Below are 9,996 nucleotides of genomic sequence, written 5' to 3' on the forward strand. Positions count from 1 at the left end.
TCTAGCTAGTCACCGTGGGCAGTTTCTTCCTTGTTTGGCTTGTGAGTTCATTACTGTTTGTCGTCTGTCACTGGCCTCTAACACTTGCTGCGTGGGTGTCGCGCGGCATGGGGACGGCTGTAGGGGTCGCCTGTCCCGCTCCCCCAGCCCTGCACCGGGGCGCGAGGCCACAGCCATTTCAGCCCCCGCAAAGCAGGAGAGGCAGGTGGCAGGTTAAGAATCTGCCTTCCAAGGCAGGGGACGAGGGTTCGATCCCTGGTTGGGGAACTAAGATCCCACGTGCCGCGGGGCAGCTAAACCCGTGCGGGACAACTGAGCCCGTGCGCCGCAATGAAGACAGGACGCAGCCAAAAATAAAATATTTTTTTAAAAACCACATTCCCACCAGCTTTCAGTGAGGTTTTGCCTGGATGTCCCCACTCGCCCGGGTGAGACCTGCGTCCAGATCAGCTTGCTGTCCGTGACCCAGATTCCCAGAGAGATGAGAAGACGGGCAGCGGGAGCGAGCCACCCGGAGCGCGCAGGGGGCCGGGCTGCAGCCAGGAGGGGCTGGAAGCTCAATCCGACGGCCGCGCCGACAGGCGGCTCTCAGCAGTTGGGCCCCACTTGTGTTGGATGAGTGACTCCTCCGCCTGGTTAAACATGACTTCCTCGCGTGTCCTTTCAAGTTGCTTTTTACAACTACAAGGAAGTGGGAAATTACGGTCCCCTCCGCCCGGCCCACGTCTGCATCCGCGTCGCCTACACGCAGAAAAGCAAACCGCGTGCCTGCTTCCCCTGCGCCTGCAGTTACTCTACGTCTTGGAGCTACTTCTGTACCTGTACAGAAAGCTCCTTTATCTTCTCCGTAATAAGCTTTAGGACACGTTTAGATTTATTGAAAAAGTATGAAGAGAAAGTTCTCACAGGCCGGCCAGCAGCCCTCACCCTGCACTGTCCGCTGCACCGTGAGGAGGGACATCTGTCGCTCTCCGGGGCCAATGTTGATATATTTCCGTCACCTGCTGCCCACACGCTTCAGATCGTCCTGCCTTTGACCGGTGCCCCTCCCTCAGCCGCCTTCAGCTCCTCGGGGGACCCTCACAGCCCGTCCCTGACGACGGTCGGGGGTCGGGGGGGCAGCGGCAGAGAGCGTCTCCACTGACCTGGCCGAGGGTGGAGTCGGGCAGGGCAGTAGGAGCGGCCCTTCCACCTCCCAGCAAGGGAGCAGGCGAGCGGCTGCCCTGCTCCGTCTTCCTCCAGCTCTGTCCGGGCTCAGCGCCGGCAGGGGCTTCGGCGGGCACGGCGTGGCCATAGGTCCCCGGGCGAGAGAGGGACGCAGGCCAAGCCCCAGGGAAATCGGGCTCCGCTGCCCACAGAAGGTGCGAAGGATGCCGGGCCCTCCGAGCGCCAGCCGTCCACCCCGCTCCGTGCCCGCGGGTCGGGGGCTGCCCACCTGGCGTCTGGGGCCGGTGCCGAGTCCCCCTGACAGGCCAGGCCACAGCCGTCCACGCAGCCAGCGCACGGGGCCTCCCATCTCTCAACTCGGCACGCAAAACCCACTCCAGGGGCCAGCGCCCTCCAGCCCGGCGTGGGCCCGGGCTCAGCACGCGAGCCAGGCGATGACAAAGCCCTGGAGGCGGGAGGCCCGACAACACGGTCTGGTCCACGGCAGCGGTCGGTGGGCCTGGGGGAGAGGGGACGCCGAGCAGAGGGCGCGAATGGGGGCAGGGCCAGGCGTTCCGGGCTCAGGGGCCGATGAGGGAGACAGACAGAGACACAGAGAAAGAGAAAGAGGAGCCCCAAGTGACTCCCAGGGTCCCAGGTCGGCAGGGGGAGGGGCCGGGTGATCCCTGTGGTGACGGACTAGACGCGGGGACCGCAGCGGGAGCGCACGTTGAGCTGAACGTGGCTCCGGAAGGTGGCATGTAGACGCAAGCTGCATATGTGCGCGCACACAGGTTACTACACGTGCGGGTTACTACACGCACGTACTTCTTTCAGCACCGGCGCTGGGGACACACGGGTTTGCCTGGCGTGGCTCATCCACGGGACTGTCCAGGGAGGAGGCTGTTGGCCAAAGGCTCCAACAGGCCGGAGCTCGGGTGGCAGGGGCCTCGTGCCCGCAGCACGTGGCTGGTAACCGGAGCCTCCAGAGTCAGCAGGACGGGCATCAGAGCAGGGAGAGAGCAGCGCGGGACCAGCCCCTGGGGAGCCTGCACCGAAGGGCTGGGCGGGGGAGCTGAGGGCCCAGGAGACCCGGGGACACCAGGCCTCTGGAGCCCCGGCAGAGGCTGGTCCCCTCAGTCCCTCGCCGCCTTGGCAGTGGGCTGGGGCAGCCTCCCCTCAAAGGTGGAGGATCCCTCCTGAGGCCCTCGTGCTGCTGCTGAGAGCCACTGAGGGCAGGACAGCAAAGCCCCCCGGCCTTGAGGGGGGCCCGGAATGAACAGACGAGAAGGTACCAGACGGCGGGTGGTGGAGACTGCACAGCGGGCAGGGGCGAGGGCAGAGGCTGCTTTGCAGAGGCTTCAGTAAGGAGGCATCTCTCAGGAAGAGGCACGGGCGAGACCTGCAGGAAGTAGAGGGTTGGGGGAGCTCTGGGGCTGGGGGGCCACGAAGAGCGTGAGCAAAGGCCCTGAGGCAGGAGCAGGCCTGGGGTGAGGGGGGGCAGGGGGGGCGGGGCGGGCTGGGCCCACAGGCTGGGATACGAGCTGGGACTTGCCCCCCGAGCACAGCAGAAGCCCCTGACGCTGAGGCAGGTGGCACCATCCCTCCACATGTGGGGAAGGTCGCCCTGGGCCTAGTTTAGGGAACAGCAGGAAGGCAGGGTGGGCACAGAGGACAGCTGGGAGGTGTGTCAGGGTCCTGGGCAGCCGCCCAAACCACCACTAAGCAGGGTTTGAAAACTCAGGAGTTTGTCCGCTCAGTTCTGGGGGCCAGAAGCCCGAGGCCCGGCTGCCACAGGGCTGGGGCTCTGAGGGCAGATGTGCTGCTGCCCGTCCGCTCCTGGCGCTGCCGGCGTCCTGGGCGCTGCTGTGTCCTCGGCTTGTGGCCGCACGGCTTCCGGCTCTGCCACCACCTGCCCGTGTGTTTCCCCGCTTCTCACCTCCTCTCCAAGGACCCTGTCACTGGGTTCGGGCCCCACCCGGACAATCCAGGATGGGCTCATCTCCGGCCTCAGCTTTGATTCCATCTGCAGCAACCTCTTTCCAAATAAGCTCATGTTCTCAGGTTCTGGGTGGACGTGAATTTGCGGGGACACCACTTGCCCTGATACAGGGCCTTGGAAGGAAACCCCAGCTGCTGTGCAGGAGCCCGCCTGAGCTCCGAGGAGCACGTGGCTATAGGCTGAGGGCAGTGGGAGCGTCAGACCCTCTTCCTGCGTTCCCAGCCGGCTAGGCTCCTCCCCGCACTATTTAAGAAGCAGCATCCCTCCCCCTCCCTCCCTCTCCCCCTCCCTCCCCCTCCCTCCCTCTCCCCCTCCCTCCCCCTCCCTCCCTCTCCCCCCGCCCCCGCCCCCTCCCTCCCCGCCCCCTCCCTCTGCCTACCCCTCCCCCACACACGGACAGAGCACAGACCTGACAGCGCCTCCAACACCTCACCAGCCTGCTTAACTTTCCTCGCTCTTTAATGTGTGTTTAATAGGGATGCACGGTGAAGGGCTGTGTCTTGCTGAGTCTAGAAACCTCTTCCTATAAGTCGGGAACCAACTGCACGTGACAAAGCAGCCCGTCACCGTGTGCGTGGCGGCCCTTCCCCTTCGCGCTCTCTGAGATCGTGGTACCGCTGATTCAGTGATGCACAGTAACTTGGCTTCTTCTCAGTTTCACAACCTGCTGACCCCTGCGAGCAGCTGTCACCTGTGCAGCCGGGGCCGGAAGAGCAGCGGCCACACAGCACAGACGGGGCAGGCGGGTCCGACCTGCCGACCCTTCACCAGCGCGCCTGGAGCAGAGCCCCCAACCCGTCATCCCCGCGTTTCCTTCTCTCCTTTTAAGCAGAGACTCACACACCATGCCATTCACCCCTTTAAAGTGGCTTTTGGTACACTCATAGCACCGTACAAACATCAACCACTATCCAATTCCAGAACATTCCCACCTCCTCAAAATAAACCAACCACCTACTCACTACCAGTCGCCCCCTTCCCCTCCCCCAGCCCCTGGCAGCCACCGCGTTGCTTCCCGCCTCTCTGGATTTGCTGGTTCTGGACATTTCCTATAAATGGAATCGTACAGCTCGTGGCCTTGTCTTCCTGTTTCTTTCCACTTACAGTGTGTTTTCCAGGCTCTTCCACGCTGCAACATGCCTCACAACTGCATAGCTTTTCAGGGCCGAATAATACTCCATTGTGTGGGTACACCACATTTGTGTGTCCCTTCTTCACGGGTCAACAACTGCATAGTTTTTCAGGGCCGAACAATACTCCATTGTGTGGACACCACATCTGTGTGTCCCTTCTTCACGGGTCAGTGGCTCTTTGGGCAGCTTCCATTTGGGGACATTATGAGTAATGCTGCAACGGACACTCATGCACAAGTTTGTCTGTGGACATAGGTTTTCAGCTTTGGTTCTTTTTAAATTGGGAATAGCTACATCGCCTCCAAGTAGGCCAGCCGGAATTCACTGAGTTGGGTCTGTACATCCTTAGATCAGCTCCCAGAGCAGAGCGACCGGACGACAAGCCTGGAAAGGGTGCGGGAACATGCACTGCCGGCCTCTTTCCTGCCAACACCCCTTTCTGGCACCTGCACCCCAATTTTCCTCCGGAAAGCCGCCCCTCCCCGACTTGGCCCACGTGGTAAGGGTGGGGCTGACAGGCCCTCAGCCCAAGACCCAGGCCAGCCAATCAGAACTCACATCTGCTTGGCCCAGTGATGGGCTCAGAGAAGAGCACAAGACCCAGGTGAGACAATCCAGGACCTTCCCTGAAACGTTAGGAAGGGCCTCCTCGGGACTTCCCTGGCGGTCCAGTGGTCAAGGCTCCGAGCTGCCAGCACAGGGTGTACAGGTTTGAGCCCTGTTTGGGGAGCTAAGATCCTGCGTGCCGCATGGCATGGCCCAGAAAAAGGGAGGCCTCCTCTTCTGGGCAGAGTGGGGGAGCACGCGAGGTCAGCCAAAGGGAGGAAGCAGAGTCTGGGCTCAGAGACCCTGGAACCAGCCATGCCTGAAACTAACCTCTAATTTTCCCTCTTAAGCTGGGTTTCTTGAAGGCGCCTGAAATTGTTCCTCCTGCACAGAGACCAATGGGGCCAAGGGGGCCAGAGGCTCGTCCTGGATGGAAGACAACAGGGTACGAGACAGCCTGAGCGCCGGAAAGCTTGTCCCACAGACAATCCCAGCAGTTAGAGCATCTTCTCTTCAAATACCAAGAGGTGAATACAAGTATTCTGAACCAGAACTGATTTCTCTTGTAACGCCCTCTCCGGAGGCCGTGGCATGGGGACCCGCCTCCCTTTCAGGCAGGTGCCCCAGAGAGGGAGGGGTGGGGTGCTCCCCGGGGGCACGGGCTGGGCAGAGGGTCCGGCTCCAGGACCAAGAGTTGCACCTGGCAGCTGAGTGGGGCGGGGCCCAGGGGGGCCAGCGACACCCCACCCCGGCCCCCATGGCCACTTGGCCCGCACAACCCCCAGCGCACGTGGTCCCCGCCCTGACGACCTCTCACCTCTGGCTACGACCCCCTCTCCCTCCATCTGGCGTCTGCTCTGGGCTGAACTGTGTTCCTCCAAAATCTGGGTGTTGCGGTCCTCAAGATGTGACTGTACTTGGAGATGGGGTCTTAAAGGTGATTAAGGTGAAGTGAGTCCATAGGGTGAGCCCCGATCCAGCGTGACTGGTGTCCTTATAGGAGGAGGAGATCAGGGCACAGACACGCACAGGGACGGCCACGTGAGGACATGGGAGGACACGGCCATCTACACGCCCAGGAGAGAGGCCTCGGGGGGACCAGCCCTGCGACACCTCCATCTCGGACTTCCCGCCTCCAGGACACAGGACCATAAGTGTCCGGGTGCTTGTTACGGCGGCCCTAGCAGACTCACACGGCATCTAGATACCAGCAAAAACATCCCAAATGTGGCAGGACTAAGCACCTCTCAGCCATCCTGACTACCTCCCACGGCTGCGGCTGTCCGGGCTCGGCCGGGCAGCGCTCCTCAAGGCCTCCCTGCAGCCGCCCCCAGACCATCCGAAGCTTCTTCACCCACAAGCTGGCCCCTGAGCTGGGAAGACGCAAACCGCCGGCTAGAGCCCTGGGGCTTCTGTGCATCCTCTCTCTCCCCCCCTCTCTCCGCCCCCACTGAGATGGCAAGTGTCTTGCACTGAGTGCCGGGGGGTCCAGGGGAGCCCGTGGCCTTTGCTAAGGCAGGCTCAGAAGTGAGCCTGCAGGCCCATCTGTCGATGGAGGTGGACACAAAGGCCAGGGGTGTAGCCCCCGCTGGGGAGCGTAGCCAAGAGTTCAAGGACAAGCTTTTTGTTGTTGTTGTTTTTGGCCACGTTGGGTCTTTGTTGCTGCGCACAGGCTTTCTCTAGTTGTGGCAAGCAGGGGCTTCTCCTGTTGTGGAGCACAGGCTCTAGGCACGCAGGCTTCAGTAGTTGCAGCATGCGGGCTCAGTAGTTGCAGCACGCAGGCGCTAGAGCACGCGGGCTTCAGTAATTGCGGCACATAGGCTCAGTAGTTGCGGCACACGGGCTCTAGAGCGCAGGCTCAGTAGTTGCGGCGCACATGCTTAGTTGCTCCACGGCATGTGGGATCTTCCCAGACCAGGGCTGGAACCCGTGTCCCCTGCATTGGCAGGCGGATTCTCAACCACTGTGACACCAGGGAAGTCCCAAGGACAAGTTTTAAAACCACCTCCCCCTGTTGGCACTCCAGCCCCATGGCTGAATCTCCAACACACAGAGACTGCCCCGGGGCCTTTGCACGGGCTGGCCCCCTGGCTGACTGCTCTTCCCTCAGGCCTTTGCGAAGCTGACATCTCATCCTCCTGACCCCGCCCATAAGATGCACAGGAGTTTCCCGTGGCTGCCCTTAACTGTGACCACAAACCTAGTGGTGCGAAGTGAGGCACCTTTGTTCTCCCCCAGTTCTGGAGTCTGGAGGTCTAGAGACTGGAGGTCTAGAGACCTTCAGCTGGGCTGAAAGCAAGGTGTGAGCAGGGCTGGCTCCTTCTGGGGCTCCCGGGGAGGCTCTGCTCCTTGCCTCGTCCAGCTGCTAGAAGCACCTGCATCCCTCGGTGCCTGGCTGCATCGCTCCGACCTCTGCTTTCATCACCACGTGGCCTCCTCCCCTGACTCTGAGCCTCCCCCTCCTCCCTCTTTCAAGGGCCCTTGTGAGGACACTGCGACCACCCCCATCTCAACATCTCTAACTTAATCACATCTGCAAGGCTCCCCTTACCACATAAGGGGACACATCGTGGATTCCAGGGATGGGGCCTGGAACCTCTGGGAGCCACTGTTCCACTTTGCACCCGATTCATCTATGCCCACCATGCCAGGTGTCAGCCCCACAAGGGCAGGGATTCAGGCATGTGGCCAGTGCCCCATCGCTCTGCTGGACTGAAGGCCTGGGGCCTGGTCTAAGGGCACCACATCCCCTTGGGGCCCCATCTTGGAGCAGGGACCTCCTTGAGCAAGCTGACCTTTCCCATCCAACACACACATGCACCCTGCTCTTCCCACTGACCTTGAGTTACACAAGTAAACCAGGAATAGCTGCTCCTGGTAAGAATGTAAACCTGTGCTGAGACCCTGAAGGCCTTGGTCCCTTCACATCCTGGTATCTACCTGTTCGTCCTCATCTGGTCCCCTGAGCAGACCAAGCTCAGAAGAGATGACACGTGTGTTTGTACACGGTACACATGGTAAATGTAACTATGTAGTTGTTTTGTGGGGTTTTTCTGCTCTCTGCTTTTTTTCTTGTAATTTTTTTTTCACTCAACAATAGGTCTGAGTAGCGTCATTGGCACACCTGGATCTAGTTCACCCTTTCTCACTCAATGCAGTGTTCCATCTTTGGGGTACGTCCCAGCGCGGTCATCCCAGGGCAGCCACCAGCTTACACAGCAGCTGCGGGTCTTAGAAAAGTGCCCATTTCTGCAGTGGGACATGACCCCACTGCAGCAAACACAGGCCGGCAAACGGGCGCCGCGGGACTCTGCCCGTCACCCTCGTCCTTGAACACAGCCAGCACCAGAGCACACAGTTAGGCAGTTTCTGGGTTTTTTTTTTTTTTGGTTAACTATTACATCTCGCATCAGCCGTCTTGTACAAAGATGGGCGTGTTTTTCCAGGGCAGACACCAAGAATGCTGGGCCGTAGAAAGTGTACATTTCAAATTTTAATAGCTGCTCCCTGATGGCCTCCCAGCGAGGCTGCACCAGTGGCACCCCCTCCAGCAGCACCAAAGTCCCCACTTCCCTCCGCGGTGAGTGATGACAGATGACTTTCTCAACGTCGCCCATCTGATGGGTGAAAAGTGGCCTCTCGTCAGCGCTTGTATTTGGGCCACATTCAAATGCCAGCATTCAGGGGCAGGCTCGAGGAGAAAACAGCAGCCGTGGTGCCACACGGCCCCCGCCACGAAGTGACACGTCCCCCGACACCAAGCATCCTTGGTTCCCGCACCGTCCACCAGGCACCGTCTGGACCTACCTAGCGAGAACCAGGTCTGTCTGTCCGCAGCTTCTGATGCTTGTGGCCCTGCCGCTGCCACTGCCATGGCTCTTCACCGCCTTCAGGGCCTCCTACAGCTCCTCAGCCAGCGTCCCCTCTCAGGTGCAGGAAGAACTGTTACACCATGGGGTCGACTGCTCCGGTATCTCTTCCGAGCCCCTTGCGCCAGCCCTGGCTGCCACCCACCCTCCTTCACTCTGACGTCAGCATCTCAAAGTTCCTTTAGAAAACGCCTTCCTTCCCATCGTCAGCGCAGCTGGTCCCGCTCGTCCCCCAGCCACATGCTTGGTTAGGGATGGGCACACGGCCCACAGCGTCCAATGAGAGATGGCCGTGGGACTGCGGCCTGAGAGTCGGTCGGCCGGGTTTGCTAATCTGGAAGAATGTCGGGGGCGGCTGCCCACTCTGTCTTTGCTGCCATTTGGAGAGATCTCGCCTGAGGATGAAGCCAACACAGAGATGGAGAGAGAAACCGTATTCTGATCATGTCCTGGTGCAACTTGATCCAGCCTTGCCTGACGTCAGCCTGCTCTGAGATGGCCTAGTTTAATGAGCCCATAAATTTCCTTTCCCTGACCAGAGCCAGTCTGAGCTAGGCTTTTGCCAGTAGCACTTGAGCAAGGTTGGGGGATGTGCCTGTGAACGGCCATCGTATGCAGGGTCTTCACTGCAAGTGATCTCAGCGGGTCAACATAACGGTCTTCTGAGCAGGCTTGGAGAGTAACAGCAGGGAAGGATGCGCAAGACCCCAGCCACGGGAGGACAGTGGAGAGGAGGCTCTGCCCGAAAACCCAGCCCTCAAACCCACAGCGACCACAGACCCACGGCCCTCGCTGACTCCCAGCTGCGCCCAGACGCCACCAGAGTCAGGGCCGCCGCCCGCGCCCCTCCTAGTCTCTCACCCCACCCCCTCCCGCAGTCCCTCCCGAGCTCCCACCCCCAGCCCCGCTGCAGCCCGGCTCCTCTCACGCCCCCAGCCCCTCCCTGCTCCCACCCCTACCCCGACCCCTCCCACTCTCCCTCCTCAACCGCCATCCGACCCCACCTCCCTTCTACCACGGTGCAAAGGCTCCCCCAGGCGTCCGCCGGGCGCGCTGCGGCTGCCGCTCCGGGTCCCCAGCCCTGACCGTGAAACAGTGCTCGGCGCGCGGGGTCCAAGTACGAGCGGTCGGGCGGGAGGCGAGGTCCGTTCCCCGGGGGCCGGCACAGAGCCCCGGACTGTGCCCCCGCCTGCATGCCTCCGCCGCCCCGGGGCCGTCTGGGGACACTCTGGAAGTGTCTTCCTTCGGGCCACCGCAGCCAAGGTCCCCGTGTGGACTCGCCGGGCGGGGCGTGGGTGAG

Source organism: Pseudorca crassidens, chromosome 12, assembly GCF_039906515.1.
Source record: "Pseudorca crassidens isolate mPseCra1 chromosome 12, mPseCra1.hap1, whole genome shotgun sequence".
Taxonomy (NCBI): Eukaryota; Metazoa; Chordata; class Mammalia; order Artiodactyla; family Delphinidae; genus Pseudorca; species Pseudorca crassidens.